The sequence below is a fragment of the Propithecus coquereli genome, unplaced genomic scaffold (genome assembly GCF_000956105.1).
Source record: "Propithecus coquereli isolate 6110/MARCELLA unplaced genomic scaffold, Pcoq_1.0 Scaffold253, whole genome shotgun sequence".
Taxonomy (NCBI): Eukaryota; Metazoa; Chordata; class Mammalia; order Primates; family Indriidae; genus Propithecus; species Propithecus coquereli.
The window spans coordinates 3694458-3710430 of NW_012148097.1; positions in this window are offsets into that span (position 1 = coordinate 3694458).

The following is a 15973-nucleotide window of genomic DNA, read 5'->3' on the forward strand; positions in this document are numbered from 1 at the left end:
GGTCAGCAGTGGGCTCGCACCTGTGAATAGCCACTGCACGCCAGCCTGGGCCACACAGCGAGGCTCTGTCTCTTAATAAAAGAGTAAATAAATAATCTTTTAAAAAAGAATATTTAGTTCCCACAGCCCCCCATACCATGTGCTGGGTGCTCAAGACCGAGGGACTGCATGAGAAGTCCCTCTATGGCCCTTCCAGGGAACCTTCCTGCTTCCAGAGAAAGCTGCCCCACCCACAGCCCATGGCCGGAGCACTGTGCTCTGGACCTAGGGTGGCCCCTCTGTAGACCGGCGGCACCGACTGCAGGTCAGGGACCACAGTGGCTGATGAATGCATTCTGGTCCTTTCTCAGGGAGTTTGGCAATAAAACTAAAACGGTGTGAGCATGTTAGTCTCCTGTGGTTGTAATGACCACCACAAACTGGGTGGCACAAACAATAGAAATTTATCTCACTGCTCTGTGGGCTAGAAATCCAAGGTGAAGGGACTGGTGGAGTAGAGTCCCTTTGAGGACTGGGAGAAGAATCTATTCTGGCCTCTCTCCTTGGCGTGTAGACGGCCATCTTCCCATTCACATGGCGCTCTCCCTGTGTGCCTATCTCTGTCCAAATTGCCCCCTTTTGTACGGACACTAGTCATACTGGATCAGGGCTCACCCCAGTGACCTCACTGTAACTTGATTCTCTCTGTAAAGATCTTGTGTCCGACGAGGTCAGACTCTGAGGCACTGGGGGTTAGGACTTCCATGTACGGATTTTGAAGGACACAATTCAACCCATGATGCAGAGCCATCAGCAGACACCCGTGGCAGCACTGAAAGGCAGCGTCCGGACAGCCTCTTTCAGACTCAGTGTGCCCACCGCGTCCTCGGGGGGCCTTAGCGAACGCGGCTTCTGATTTCACAGGTCTGGACTGGACCCTAGGATTCCGCATTTTTAAAACAAACGGCCGAAGGATGCTGGTGCTGCTATTGCTGGTGCACGAGTCACAGTGTGACTAGTGGGGGACAGGACCTCTCCTGGCCCCCAGCCCCCTGAGGAAGACTCCCTGACCTGAAGGACTGAGCCATTCTCAGTGTCTCCTTGGGTCCCATGAACTTGAGGCGGCTGTTCTCAACCCTTACGGCGCATTGGAACCACCCTGGGAGCTTTACGAAAGTCATCATGGTCTCACCTCCCAGAGCCCCTGATTTAGCTGGGTCGGGGGGAGAATTTTTAAAAAGCTCCCCGTGCGATTCTACTGCTGCTTTCGGGGAGCCTTCCCACAGGTCACACATGTGCATTTTAACAGGAACACCTGTTACAAAGTGACCCATATGTGGGAATTTCAACCACCAGTTTCAATGGTGGGAAAATATTTATGACAGACAAGTCTTTTATTCTTCAAATAACAACAGAATGAAGTCATTTTTAGTGCTCCGTAAGATAATCCTTTCCAGAAGGTATGGGGGAAGGCGGTTGAGAATGGGCTATAGTGTTATTTAGAACAGAGAAATGCACTTATTTTCCAAAAATTCATTGCACAGCGCTCAAAGTGAGAACTAGCTCCCACCTGTACACCACCTGCAATCTTCAAGGGACAGCAAATCGGCGCGCAGTTGTCAGTGGTGCTTTAACAGAACGAGAGTGTCTGGTGGGACAGGGCCCTCCTCAACCAGGCCTCTAGGGGCTGGGACCCAAAAGGACACTCCCAAGACCAGGTGCTCGGAAATCATCAAATATCCCCATGAGAGGATCGGCCTGTGTAGACCTACAGTGTTGGCAGTGAAGGCAAGAAGTTGAGATTGGATAAAATAGAATGTTATTTCAATGATATCATAAAGAAGGTTTTTAAAAAAACCATATAAATTTGAAAAAGTAAATAAATAAAAACAAAATGTCTTCCTATTAAAGAATTTTACTTGTTTGTCTGAGCTTATGAGATATGAGCATCAAGTCCTAAACACTACTTAGTATGCATGTCACACATTGTATCGCCAATGTCCACACACGACTCTTTCTCCCTGACCACCAGTCCCTTCTTGTAAAGCCTGCGTCGGCTCCATCAAAGACTCTGCGGTGTCCAGCATGGTGCCAGGCACACAGGTCATCAGGGGCGTGAGGGACTCAACAGGAGCCTCAGGAGGGCAGGGCTGTTTGTGTGGTTTGCTGGCTGCTGTGCCCTGTGCCCTGTGTGTAGAGGAGCTCAGTGAGTTTCCGATGGAAGAGCACCAGGCCATAGAGAAGTGGGAAGTCCAGCTCTCCAGCCAGAGGCATGCCCTCTGGTTTTTCGGATTCCTTCATTTGCCCAGATTGGAGCGGCTTTAGTGGGAGGGAGGGTGGGAGGGGTGAGAGGTGGTGGTCCTGAGGAGCAGGACAGGAGGTGTCTTGGGCCCTGACCCTCACTCTTCTCCCTGGAGACAGTCTGGGCTCCAGCAGCCCAGCACCCACCTCCCTGCCAGCCCTGAGCTCAGAGAGGCAGGGATCCAAGCTGCCTTTCCACAGAGCAGCGTTTCTTCGTAAGATGACTGAAGCGTCCTTGTTGCCAGCACCTCCTCTGTCTCACGCATTTCGGCTGCTTCCCACGCAGTCCTGCCCCACCCCCCTGCCATGCTCCCAGCCTTGCCCTCAAGCGACCCTGAAAGTTGCCTTTTTCAAAATGAGGAGACCTAGCACATTTTTGCCACTGGCAGACACCCGCAGGCCAGGACAGCACACCCGGAATAGATTTAAAAGAGCACAGTGGGTGTGTTAGAAACTGATTAGTAACCTGATGTTTGCTCAGCTCAGATGCCTAAGTTGAAATCTACTCCTATCAGTCAGCTACTAGCTGTTGAGTGTCTACTGGGAGTTGAGGGCTCTGCTAGGTCCTGCTGCGGGAGATGACAACAGAAACACAAAATGGTCCACACCGGGAAGCAGCTTTCTCCTTTTATGGGGCAGCAAGAGTGATGCTGAGGAGAGCAGCCGGGTGCTTCACTGTGTGATGATGTGGATGCTTCAGGTACAGCAGTCAAGGGACAGGAAAATGACTGGGGACAGGAATAGATAAACAAGATGGGTTTGGGACTTGAGCAGATGGAGTACAAAAGAGGGAAGCATCATTGTGAGGGTGATTGCGGAAGCACAGGTGCAGAGATGAAAAAGAGCATGGTGGCTTAGGGGACCACAGAGAAGCCAGCCTGCTTGGACAGGGGGCATAGGCTAGGACTACTGGTCGATCGGGCCAACCGGCTGGGGCGGTGCCAGTTGACGGGGGACGTGGAAGCCTTGCTATGTAGAGCATCAGGCCAATACTCTGGAGAAATCAACTTGCTCAGCAGCAGAACCAGAACCAGACCAGAGGCTGCAGGGCCCCCAACCAGAGAGGATCATGGCAGACACATGGTGGGACGAGGAAGAAAGGACAACTCCAAGGTGAGAATGACAAGATTTGGTCACAGATTGGATGGAAAGAAAAGACAGACTCTAGGGCCACGGAGGTAAGAGGTAAAAAGTTGAGGTCAAACTTTAGTGGCATGAAAATTGGAGAGATTTTTGTCTTTCTTTTTTAAAAAATGTTTTATTATTTTCTAAACTATGGTAAAATATGCATAATATAAAATTTACCATTTTAACCATTTTTAAGTGCACAGTTCAGGGACATTAAGAACATTCACATTGTTGTACAACCACCACCGCCACCATTTCCAGAACTCTTCGTCTTCCAGAACTGAAGCTCCATTCATTGAACACTAGCTCTCCGTTTCTCCCTCTCCCTCACCCGCTGCTGACCACCATTCCACTGTCTGTCTCCATGAATTTGACTGCTCTAGGTGCTTCACAGAAGGGGAATCACACAGTATGTGTCCTTTTGCGACTGGCTTGCTTCACTTAGCGTAATGTCCTCAAGGTTCAGCCATGTTAAAGCATGTGTCAGAATTTCCTTCTTTTCTAAGGCTTAATCATATTCCATTGTGTGCAGAGACCACATTCTGTTTATCCACACATCATTGAGGGATGCATGGGTTGCCTCTACCTTTTGACTGTTGTAAATGATGCTACTGTGGACATGAGAGTACAAATATCTCTTCAAGACCTCGCTTTCAATTCTTTCGGGTACATAACCATAAATGGAATTACTGGATCACATAGTAATTCTATGTTTAATCTTTTGAGGAACCTCCAAGCTTTTTCCACAGAGGTTCCCCCATTTTACATCCCCACCAGCAGTGCACAGGGGTTCCAGTCTTTCCACATCCTCACCATGGAGAGCTTTTTAAATGCAGGTTCCCAGACCCCTCAGATTTTGGTTCAAGGGGTCTAGAGCAAGGGCCCACAATCTGCATTGTTAGCAAGCTCCCAGCTGATTCTGATACTGGTGGCCCTCCAAACACACTTGGTTGGGGTGCTACTAAGATTCGGTTGCTGGAAGGGCATTCAGAGGGAGCTCCCATTCAGCGTAACCAGTTCACCGAATCTTATGCACGCCGGCAGTTGGAGGGAATCGGAACTGAGCCCAGTATCCCCCCAGCCCGATGTGTGTGAGTAAATCCCAGGAAGAATACGTGTGACATTTACTTACACACTCTAACGTGGCAAGTACAGGACACATATCCCGTGGCCCTGCATTTGGGCGGCTGTGCTGTCACAGAATGGGAACTGGGCCTCAGACAGGCCAACTCTGCTCCCAGCCTAGCCCTGCCTTTTGGGGAAGCCATTAAGCACAATGGGCCTGTCTTGCCATGGCAGAAAACGTGACCTGTTCTGGGAGTTGTGCGAAGGGTTAACTCCAGTCGTGAGCGCGGAGGCATTTTAGTGCCCTGGTCTCAGCCTTCCAGGCCTCCTAAGTGGTCTAAGAGTCAAACAAGCAAAGACTCCCTCCTGCTCCCTCTGTACACACCCTTCTTATTGGTCTCCTGCCTGCTGTGAAGCACAGGAGGGGTAGTGTTCTGTCTCATGGGCATTGTTTTAGAATAGAGACCGAGGATAGCAATAGTGTGTTGCAAAGGATTCTGGGCTGTCTGCAGTCTCAGTATGGACAAATGCCTGATTGGGTGGCAGTGTCTGCCATGGGCATGGGGTGGGGGATGGGATGACAGAAATATCTGATTCCTAGCCCAGACTACCTGGGGCTCTGGTGGTGAGTCACGGCGCTCTTGGTTTTGCATTTTCCAGGCTTTCAGTAACCCCGCCACTCCTCTCCGGGGTGGGGATTGTTGTCCAAGGACATGGAGTCGTAAAGTCAGAAGGCAGTAAGCCCTGTTTAATGATTAAACCTCAACTTGCCGCCCGGTCAATCTTCAGTATTCACGGAAACTAGTGTAGCGCCTTACACCAAATGCACACCTGACGGGCGAATGCCCACGGGCACACGCGTGCATTGCTGGGGAGCGTCGCTAGACAGGGCACCTCAAGCACATACCTTGAATCACAAAGCAAACAGAACAGGAGGCCTCCACACCCCTTCCCAGATGAGACAAATACTTAGGAGAGGTAAGAAATCCCTGAACAGTGTCAGGCAGATTTACCTAGGTTTACACGCATCTCGCTTCCGCGTGGTCCAATAGCACCTTTTTCATTCTCCCATTTAGCACTTCCCGAGTCGGATCGGAACAACTTGATAATACTGTCCCTCTCACTAGACAACGGACGCCTTGAGGACAGGGAGCAGCTCTTATTATTCTCTTTGTCACGGAGCCTGGCACCGAATCCCCCACGTAGTTGGGGCTGTGTGTGGGATGACACCACAGGAGAACAGGGGCGGAAGCTGCCACGCTCCCAGAACCAGAGATGCCAGCGATGTCGTCCTTGTTCCCTTCCTTTCTCCATGTCTCATCACCTAAGGGTACCAGAGCGGGCACCACTTGATGTATTTTGGTCTTTGTGTCTGTGAACGCATACATTCGCTGGCTGTTTAAAGAGGTGGCTATTTGAAAGACTGGAATAAGATGCTATTTTGAACACTGGGAGACCTAATTATGGGATTAGAAAAATGCCCTCACCCTGAATAGGAATTGTGATGCTTCCCATTTTCTAATGTAAAACGTGAAGTCAACATAATTCACTGTCATTTTTAATGTCCTTGTACATTACAAAGACCCATTTAAGATAAACGATTTTCAAATGTCTGATCAGTCTGGTTTAAAAATCTCTACAGAATTCATGCAATATAATGTATTCAAAGCATTTTAAATCCAGGCCCTGCTTTGATATTTGTTTTTCATTGCCATTGCTGATGGAAATACAAGTTCACATAAATAGGACATTGCCGATGGAATATGTTCTGCCCTGACTCAGACATTGACCATTAATTCAAATGCTTGTCTCCTAGCTCAGCCCAGATGAACAGTGAGGTCACAGGACAAGCCCCTGGAGGTGTTTACTGTGACCCACGTGCAGGGAGGAGGGACAGAGGTGAGGGGCGTGAGAGTGTGTGTGTGTGCACACGTGTGTGTTTAGTTCAGATAATTATACATATCTACAGGGGAGAGATTTCAAAATCTGTCAGATGCAACAAAACGAGAAGTGTTCTTAAAATAGATACACATGGTTCAAAACCGAAAACAACTGAAAAAATTTGATTTAAAAGTCTGTACATGGAAAAGGCATTCTCCTACCCCCTAGTTGGTAGTTTCTGCTATGTCTCTCCAGGATTCCTTCATGAATATGTAGATACAGCTTCTTGGTTTTCCCCATAAAGGAATGTCATAAAGGAGGAAGAGTAGTATTAATAGCAGTTTATGTTTATTACGTCTTTACAGCATGCTGCCAGTATTCGTTTGCTCCTCAAATCAATTCTAAGAGGTGATTATTGTTATCACCCCCATTTTACAGAAGCAGAAACTGAGGCAAGTACAAACCGAGTTAAGTACCTTGCCCAGGTGTGCGTGGAGGTGGGATTTGAACCAGGCAGAGCGGGAGCCCCTTGTCTGCACTCCCTCGCCTCTCAGGCAGAGTGAAAAGTCTGCGGCGAATTTCTGTTATCACCCATGGGGGAGTCTCCCCAGTAGCTTTCCACCCCAGAAACGTTCAGGGTCAAATAAACCATTGATCTTAGAAGAGAGGCCAAAAAGGTCTCGGAGTGTGACAGGCAGGAGTTGCAAAGGCATCCCCGGCCCAGAGCCAGGGTGGGGTCGGTCAGTCCCAAGGACATCTCAGGGTCTGCGAGGCATGTCCAGGGTGTGGCAGGAATGGAGCTCCACCTGGGTGGCCCTTCCGTCTCCCCAGCAAGGCGTGTATGGGGTGTCAGGGCCTAGCAGTGACTGTGGCACCTCTCTCTGTTCGCCCTGCACCTGGGGCAGTCTCTCGAACGAGGCGCTGAATGAATGCGCGCCCAGAATAAGAGATGGCGCCATCCACTAATCCACTAAGAACATTGCTGAGACCGCTGTGGGCCAGACGCTGGCTAGAACGGGGGGGGGCTACAAGGGTGCACAGGACACGTTTCTGCCTCCAGGAGTCTACGGTTTAGCAGGGAACACAATCAGGTACACGGGAAGCTACGGTGACGGCTGCACGTGGGCACAGAGGATGGCCAGTGTGTCTGCCAGTGTCCTGGCGAGAAACGAATGCCAGGCAGATGATTCATCTGGAAAAGTGTGGGTAGGGTCAGGGGAAACAACTGGGGACTGTGCTGGAAGTTTAAAAATATGTATTTCATCTTTGTCCTCTGTTCCTGACAAGAGCTCCTAAAGCCCTTGGAATTTCCTGAGCGATAGGAGTGTATTTTGTTCTTCATAACAAGCCCCTTTTGACTACATCCGAGTTTATGCTAATGATGTGTCTACGGCGGGGCGGGGGCTAGATAACTCTAGGGTAGGGGCTGGTAGCCAGGGCGACCAACATGCTTAGAGGGCTGGCATTTTCAGACCCACCCCTGACGTCTGGGGCTGGGCGAGGGGCTGGAGACCAATTTCAGTCACTGAAGGCCGATGCTTTAATCAATCATGCCAAAGCAATAAAACTTCCACAAAAACTGTGAAGAATGAGGCTCAGGGGAGCTTCCTGGTTGGCATAGCCCCAACTCCATGGGGACAGAAGCGCCTGCACTTAGGGCCCCTTCCAGACCTTCCCTGATGCCTCTCTTCCTTCGGCTGTTCCTTTATACAAAGACTGTAGCTGTGAGTGCAGTGCTTTCCTGAGCGCTTCGAGTCGTTCTAGTGAATTATGGAACCCGAGGTGGGGCCGTGGGAACCCCTGAAGTTGTAGCCAAGTTGGACAGAAATGTGGGTCACCTGGAGGCCTGGGACTTGCGGCTGGCATCTGAAGTGGGGCAGTCTTGTGGGACAGAGCCCCTTAACCTGTGGGATCCGCACTAACTTCGATAGTGTCAGGATTGAATTGAACTGTAAGACACCCAGCTGGTGTCAGAGAAGTGGAGAATCGCTGTTGGAAGGACATAGGGTTCCCAGAGTTTGGCAACAGTGGGAAGTCGTTACCACCCCCCTGGCCAGAGGGACGAGGGGGAGGGACAGTGGCAGCCTGGGGGACCGGGAGCAGGAGGCCTGAGGAGCCAGCCCACAGGAGCTGTCGCGGTGCGTGTGGCCAGAGCCACTCTCAGAAAGTCAAAGGGCAAATGGCAGAGATTCGGTGCTGTGGGGAAACGGGAAGCAGACATCGACTCGGGAATATCGAAGGCTGTCAGGTAGCAGCCACGGCTCAGCTGGCCGGGACCTGCGCTAGCGCCCATCTACACTGTGGAACGCTGCTCTCCAGCAGAGTTTGGGGGCCTCGGCTTGGGAGCACAAGGGGCAGATTAGAACAAAACAACAGGTTTGGGGCTGTTGGCCAGATTTTGTGCAAGTGGTGAGCCACAGAGTCTAGGTCAGAGAGCGAAGAAACAGCCATCAGGAGGGGGTGTTTAAGAAAAAACACAGGTGCTTAGAGGAGTGGGACTGCTAAAAACCCCAGGAATGGGGAAGACAGTTGTGGCGGGAGTAATTGGCTGGGTGGTCTGGAAGGAATGAGACTGTGTTCAGAGACAGGATGTTCGGTTGTGGAGTCTGGGCTAACAATGGGGTTAGGGCATTGCTATGGACTAAACTGTGAGCCCAAAATTCATATGCTGCAGCCCTAACTCCCAAAGTGATTGTATCTGGAGACAGGGTCTTTAGGAGGTAGTTAAGATTAAATGAGGTCACGCGTGTGTAGCCTTAATGTGATAGGATTGTGGCCTTATATTAATAAGAAGAGAAAGTTTCTCAGTCTCCCTCTTTCCCTCCCTCCCCTCTCCCCTCTCCCCTCTCCTCTCCTCCCTGCCACGTGAGGACACGTGAGAAGGTGGCCATCTGCAAGCCAGGAAAAGGGTTCTCACTGGAACCCAACCATTCTGGCACTCTGATCTTGAACTTCCAGCCTCCAGAATTGGGAGAAAATTAACCTCTGTTGTTTAACCCCCCAGTATGGTATTTCGTTACAGCAGCCTGAGGCGACTCATACAGATTTCGGTACGAGAAGGAGGTGCTCCTGTCACAAACGCCTGAACCCGGGGAAGGGGCTGTGGTACTGGGCGGCGGGTGGAGGCGGGGAGCACTGTCAGGTTCATGTTAGAAATACGGACGGTGAGGGCACACCGGGAGGTCACAGATGGACACGAGGAACACGTTATTGGAAACCGGAGGAAAAGCGATCCTTGTTATAAAGTGGCAAAGAACTTGGCTGAACTGTGTTCTAGTGTTTTGTTGAACTATATCTTGCAAGCAATGAAACTGGATATTTGGCCAAGGACTTTTCTAAGCAAAGCGTTGCTTGGTTTCTCCCTACTGCTTATCATAAAATGTGAAAGGAGGGAGGTGAAATGAAAAAGGAATTGTTAAGCAAAAAGGAACCAGAACTTGAAGACTTGAAAATTCTCAGCCTATCTATATGACAGCTGCCTCTGCCAGACCACCGCCGCAGTGGGCCCGCAAGGGGGGGCACAAACTGAAGAGAATTATTCTAGAGCCTTCAGATCTAATGGAATTTGCCCAGCTAGGTTTTGGACTTGCCTGGGGTCTGTTGTCCCTTTCTTTTTTCTGCTTTCTCCCTTTTAGAATGGGAATGTCCATCCTATGCCTTCCCCACCATTGTATTTTGGAAATACAGAACCTATTTGATTTCAAAGGCTCCAGCTATAGAGGAATTTTGCCGTAAGATATATCATACTGCAAGTCTCACCCATATCTGATTTAGACGAGACTTTGGACTTCAGACGAGTTGGTGCTGGAACGAGTTAAGACTTTCGGAGCTGTTGGGCTGGAATGAATGTATTTTACATGAGATAAGGACATAAATTTTGGGAGGCCAGGTGATGGAATGCTGTAGCCTGAATTGTGTCCCTCCCCACAAAGTTACATGTCGAAGCCCTAACCCCCAATGTGACTGTATCTGGCTTTTTAGGAGGTAATCAAGGTTAAATGAGGGCATAAAGGTGCTACCCTAATACAATAGGACTGTGGCCTTATAAGAAGAGGGAGAGAGCTAGAGGATCCTCCCTCTCTCCCAGAGGTGTGAGGACACAGTAAGAAGGCAGCTGTCTGCAAGCCAGGAAGGGAGCCCTCACCAGAACCAGACTGTGCTTCCACCCTGATCTTGAACTTCCAGCCTGCAGAGCTGGGAGAAAATAAATTTCTGTTTTTTAAGACACCTAGTCGATGGTCTTGTTATGGCAGCCTGAGCCGACTAATAGAGTTGTGGCTGCGGGAGAGACGGTTCCTGTGGAGTGGAGGGAAGCTCACCGGAGCTGAGGAAGGCAAGGAGTCCAGAGGTCAGAACATCAGCTGGATCAGCCACTTGAACACCAGAGTCACCAGAAAAACAGACTCAGAGTGCTGAAGACAATGGGCAGTCGCCAAAGACTTTAAGGCACAAATGAGGGGGGCTGCGCGGAGGGTGTCAGATGGCAGCACGCAGGAGGGATGGGATGTGTTCCTGCTGGGAACAGCAATGGCGTCTGCTGGAGGGAAGGGAGAGACGGGCTCCAGGCCCCCAGGAGTGGGGCGCACAAAGGACACGGAGGTGAACAACCCAGCTCGAAGGATAAGTAACCTAAAGGAAATTACACTATTAATACATCGACTCCGCCACCCAAATATTTAGCCCAGTACACAAATACCTCCCATCAAAAGCTCAAAATGTTTTTCTAAAGTTTCTCTGTGGAAAAAAACTGAGAAAGGAAAGGCAATTACTAATGCGAGTGCCGGGAAGGAAGGAGAAAGAGGCGATGCCCAGGGAAGTGAGGGGGACGCACAAAGGCCTCCAGGCACACCTTTGGGGATAGGTGGAGTCCGTTCTGCAACACGCGGAGCTGAGGAAAAGTGCTCAAGGAGCGGGTACAGCAAAGAACCTCAGCACAGAATAATGGATCCCCACAAACAACTGTGCCAGATCCCACAGAAGGCAGCCCGGCGACTGGGAGGGTCTTGCGCTCCTGGGAGTGAGTCCACTTGCTGTCGGTTGTGAATCCCCAAGAAAACTCCAAGGGAGTTAGCGAGCCCTCCACCCTCTCAGCGAGTACCAGCCAAAGACTCCGGAAGTGGGCAGCGCACTTAAAAACCAGGAGATGATCCAGAAATAAGTGGACAGCACCAAGACTTGCCTCTATTTCTACCTAGACAATTTATCAGTCCTCTAGAGAAACTGGGATGAAACGAGCCCACATCTATGGAAAGAGACGTCCTTGTACATGTAGTTAAGAAAATAATTAAGAGAACTGCAATCAAGTTTACCCACAATGTTGTCTTTTTTTAATTATTTTTTTATTTCAAAATATTAAGGGGTACAAATGTTTTTGTTACATGCATAGCTTTATAATGCTTTAGTCATTATAAGAGTGCCATCACCTGAATATTGTTCATTATACCCATTAGGTAGGTTTTTAGCCTCCCCTCCTCCCCCCTTCTTGATTTCCAACAATTTTTACTTCCTTCTGTGCCCACATGTGCCCATCAATTTGGAACGATGTATTAAATCTCCTCAACTGATTGCTATTGTTTGCAAAACCCTGAGTTACAGAGCACATCTTTACATGATTTTTTAAACAAGAGAAGCATAAACCTCAATTGAGACTGATAAATTGTACTACATTAAAATTTAGTATTTTAAAACCAATATCATCAACAACAACAGAACATGCCACAGGCCGGGGGACTGTCTTTGCGATGCATGTAACTGACAGAGGATGAGTATCCAGGATACGTAAAAATCCCTGCAGATCACTATTTTTTTGTTGTTGTTGTTGTTGTTTTTGAGACAGAATCTCACTGTGTTGCCCGGGCTAGAGTGCCGTGGCGTCATCTTAGTTCACAGCAACCTCAGACTCCTGGTCTCAAGCGATCTTCCTGCCTCAGCCTCCCGAGTAGCTGGGACTACAGGCATGCGCCACCATGCCCAGCTAGTTTTTTCTATATATTTTTAGTTGTCCAATTAATTTCTTTCTATTTTTAGTAGGGACGGGGTCTCGCTCTTGCTCAGGCTGGTTTTGAACTCCTGAGCTCAAACAATCTGCCCGCCTCGGCCTCCCAGAGAGCTAGGATTACAGGCGTGAGCCAGATCACTGTTTTTGAGAATGAACAATGAAAAATAACCTACCTCTTCACCAATAGGTAAATGGATGAACAAACTGTAATAAATTCATAGAAATAATGCAGAAATAGCAGTTCAAAATAAATATACCAGATCTCTGAGTGTTGAACAGGACAAATCTTAAAAACATAGAACTGAGCAGAACGTAAGTTGCAGAAAGCTGTAGAAAGCATTATTTGTGTGAAATATCAAAGGCTCCTAAGGACTGGTCACACACCCACACGCGTGGAAGCACAGGCAGCGTGGGGAGAGAGGCTGCACGCCCCTGTCAGAGCAGGGTGCCGCCGAGGAAGAGCGGGGCTGGGGGAGGCAGGAGTGGTTAGAGATCGTGGCTGTAAAATCCAGACAGCACACTGCGTGTTCATCTCTGAACGCTTCTGTACGCTTGAAACATTTCAGAAAGAGACTCTTCCAAGTGCGTGGAACAAGGTAACCCCCATTTCCTTTCCGAGCCAGCTTGAGCTACTGGTAGGTCCCTGAATGGCCTGTTAGACCCCCTCTCCTCTCCTCCCTCACTACCCAAAGTGAGGTCTGCCAATAGCCTCATCACCTGGCAGCTTCTTGGAAATCCGTGAGGACTCTCAGGCCCTACCCAGCCCTGCAGAGTCAGAATCTGCATTGTAATGAGCCCAGGTGACTCCTACGTGCATTAAAATCTGGGCAGACTCCACAAAACGGCTCTTTCCGTCTCAGTCCCTCCTGTTCATTGCCCCCATTACCTAGATAACTCCCGAAGCCCTACCTGGCCGCAGTTCAAGGATTGCTGGCTCTCAGTTTGCTTTGAAGCCCTGTCTAGGGCGGGAGCTGTCTGTATGCCACATACCTACTTTTACCAAGACGTGCAGCATTGTCGTCAGCTGCTACCTGGACTATGAGTTCCTCATTAGTCCCACTGACCTTTTGGGGATCGTCCTATCACAGTGCACGGCATATGGCGTAAGTTCAATGGATGTTTTATGAATAAATGAGAATCCACGTTTTTAAGACACTGGTAAGGCCATCATCTACACTAAAAATGTCCATCAGGGAATGGAGTTTCTGATTCTGGAGCTCTTTGATATTAATTAAAATTAATTTAGATTAATTTTTTACCATCCTTTTAAAGTTCTAAATCTAAAATAAATTCATTTTAGAATTACTGGCGTTTATTTAAAATGTGCATGTTTAAAATTTTGTAGCAAAGAGCTATGTTTTTATGGCACGTCTTAGTAAGTTGATGTAAAAAATTCTCCGCTTCAGGGACTCTTAGTCTTTCAAGGACTCTTGGCCCCATTTGAAAGCCTGACGGAAGGTGTGGACCTTCTCCTCAGACAAATGCACCTAATTAGTGGCATATAGTTCGGGTATTCACAAACTCCGGGCAAAGAGTGTCTGCACTGATGTCGACAAGGCCATGTCTGATACCTTTACCCTGCATTGTTCTAGAGTTTTCTACCGTGTCGTATGAACAAAGATGTGTCAGTGGATGGTCCCACCACATGACACCTTTGATGGCAACTTCATTCTTCTTGCTGTGAAAACAATCCCAACGATCAAGGCCACGTTAAAACTCTTACCATCACTGACTCACGGTCTAAGGTGTTCTCTTTGAATAGTCCCACAGTTTCCACCTACGGGTGTAGAAGACAGGAACTTACCTCTAGAATCCACACTCACTGGTCGGAGGAGATCGTGGAGGAGGGCATGGGCCTGAGTCAGCAGCCAGCCCTGTCCTAAGTTACTTGGACCAAACAGCATTTTATCAAATGGCTTCTTTTTTTATTTTTTATTTTTTTGCATAAAAAGATACATAAAAAGCACCTTGGTAGCAGTTAGAAAAGCAGCAGAAATATTTTATTCTATTTACAAACACCATCCAACTAGCACATGGTTTAAGCATAATAAACAAGTACCAATAAACAACTAACACCCACAGGAATCAAGGGCTGGGAGGAGATATCTGCATTAGGCTGATCATGAGGTCAAACGTCCCCAAACTCATTTGCCTAAAAATATAAAATTTTAAAAAATTGCAACTGTCTACCCTGTTTCAATCCCTTGGGGAGAAACGTCACCTTGGAGCAGTAGTCGATGTCCCCTGCTCCCCTCCACGCTCAGTCACTGGAACCGCAAGTCACTGCGTATGATAATAATAATCAAGACACTAATAATGAATATTTGCACCATTTTTAACTCTGCAAAGCTCTTTCACTTTCTGTTAGCTCAGTATTTTAATTATGTCACCAGAAAGAAGAGTCTGCCGGAACGCCTTCCTGTTCTCAGCCCCACAGCCCACCCCCAACACAGCCCCCGAGCGGCACCCACAGAAACCACCGACTTGTGCATGTCAGAATTAGCGCCATGTCACGGAGCCTGCGCTGCGTGCTGCCTCGTCTGTGCAGAGCTCTCAGGTGTTTGTGAAGTGATCCCTGGGGGACGTGAGTAAGCGCTTCCTGGACGCTGGGTGCTGAGGTCACAGGTGGATTGAAAAATACTTAGAAATTTTGGAAAAGGCTTAGAAAGTCCAAGCAGGGCAGTCTCCATGAGAGAGGCTAGCCTTACCAGAAGAATTACTTCTCTCTTTGGGACTCACTGGAGATAAAGAGAAATTTTGAGTGAGTCACATTTTTATTTTGGATTTTAATTTAAATATTATACAGATGTTTTCAAAATAAACCAACTATATCACAATAATAGAAGTGAAAAGTTAGCTTCCAGTGGCAGAACTTGCTTCGACTTGCAGCTGGTTAACTAAATTAGTTGGTTAACGAACTGGGGAGCCGATTTAGCCCTCAGTGGGGTGGCTGCCCTGTTTCCTTCCTTCAGCATTTACTGCATGCTAACCCTTCGTTAGCACCGTTAACTAGGTGCTAAATATGAAAGATACATATTTGGGCCTTCACAGAGCTTAACATCCCATGGGGGGACTCAGGGAAAAGCCATTTTAATACATTTAAGCTATTTGTTTCCAGAGAGATGACGTTGGAGAATGACCATGTAAACCCATCACCTGTGCAAGAGGGGAAAATGCCCAGCTGATTGCGTCAGTAGCTTCCCTGCTGATCAGAAGGTGTTCTACACAAAGTCAGTTCCCAGGGGGCCGGGATGGAGCAGGCATTGACTAGGACCCAGAACTGCGCTCTCGTCCTAGGTTGGCCTCTGATGAGCTACTGGATTTAGGTCAAAGGATGACATTTCCCGGGGCCTTAGCTTTCTCTCCCAGAAAATGGGGGGCTTATAGTAGATGGCTAGAGGCTACGCTGAGCTTCGTTATTTGCTATCACTCAAAAACCACACTCTGTGGCCTGAGAAGGGGAGCCATTGTTAATTTCGTGTTGCCTTGGAAGGGCACCAGTCGCGGTGGACCAGCAAATGCGCAAGCAGGCTCCGTCCTGAACAAGCTGCTTCCTTCCCTCCTAGATTTTGATGAACCGCCACTGGACCTTCGGGTAGCTATTAAAACTGATGACCATAT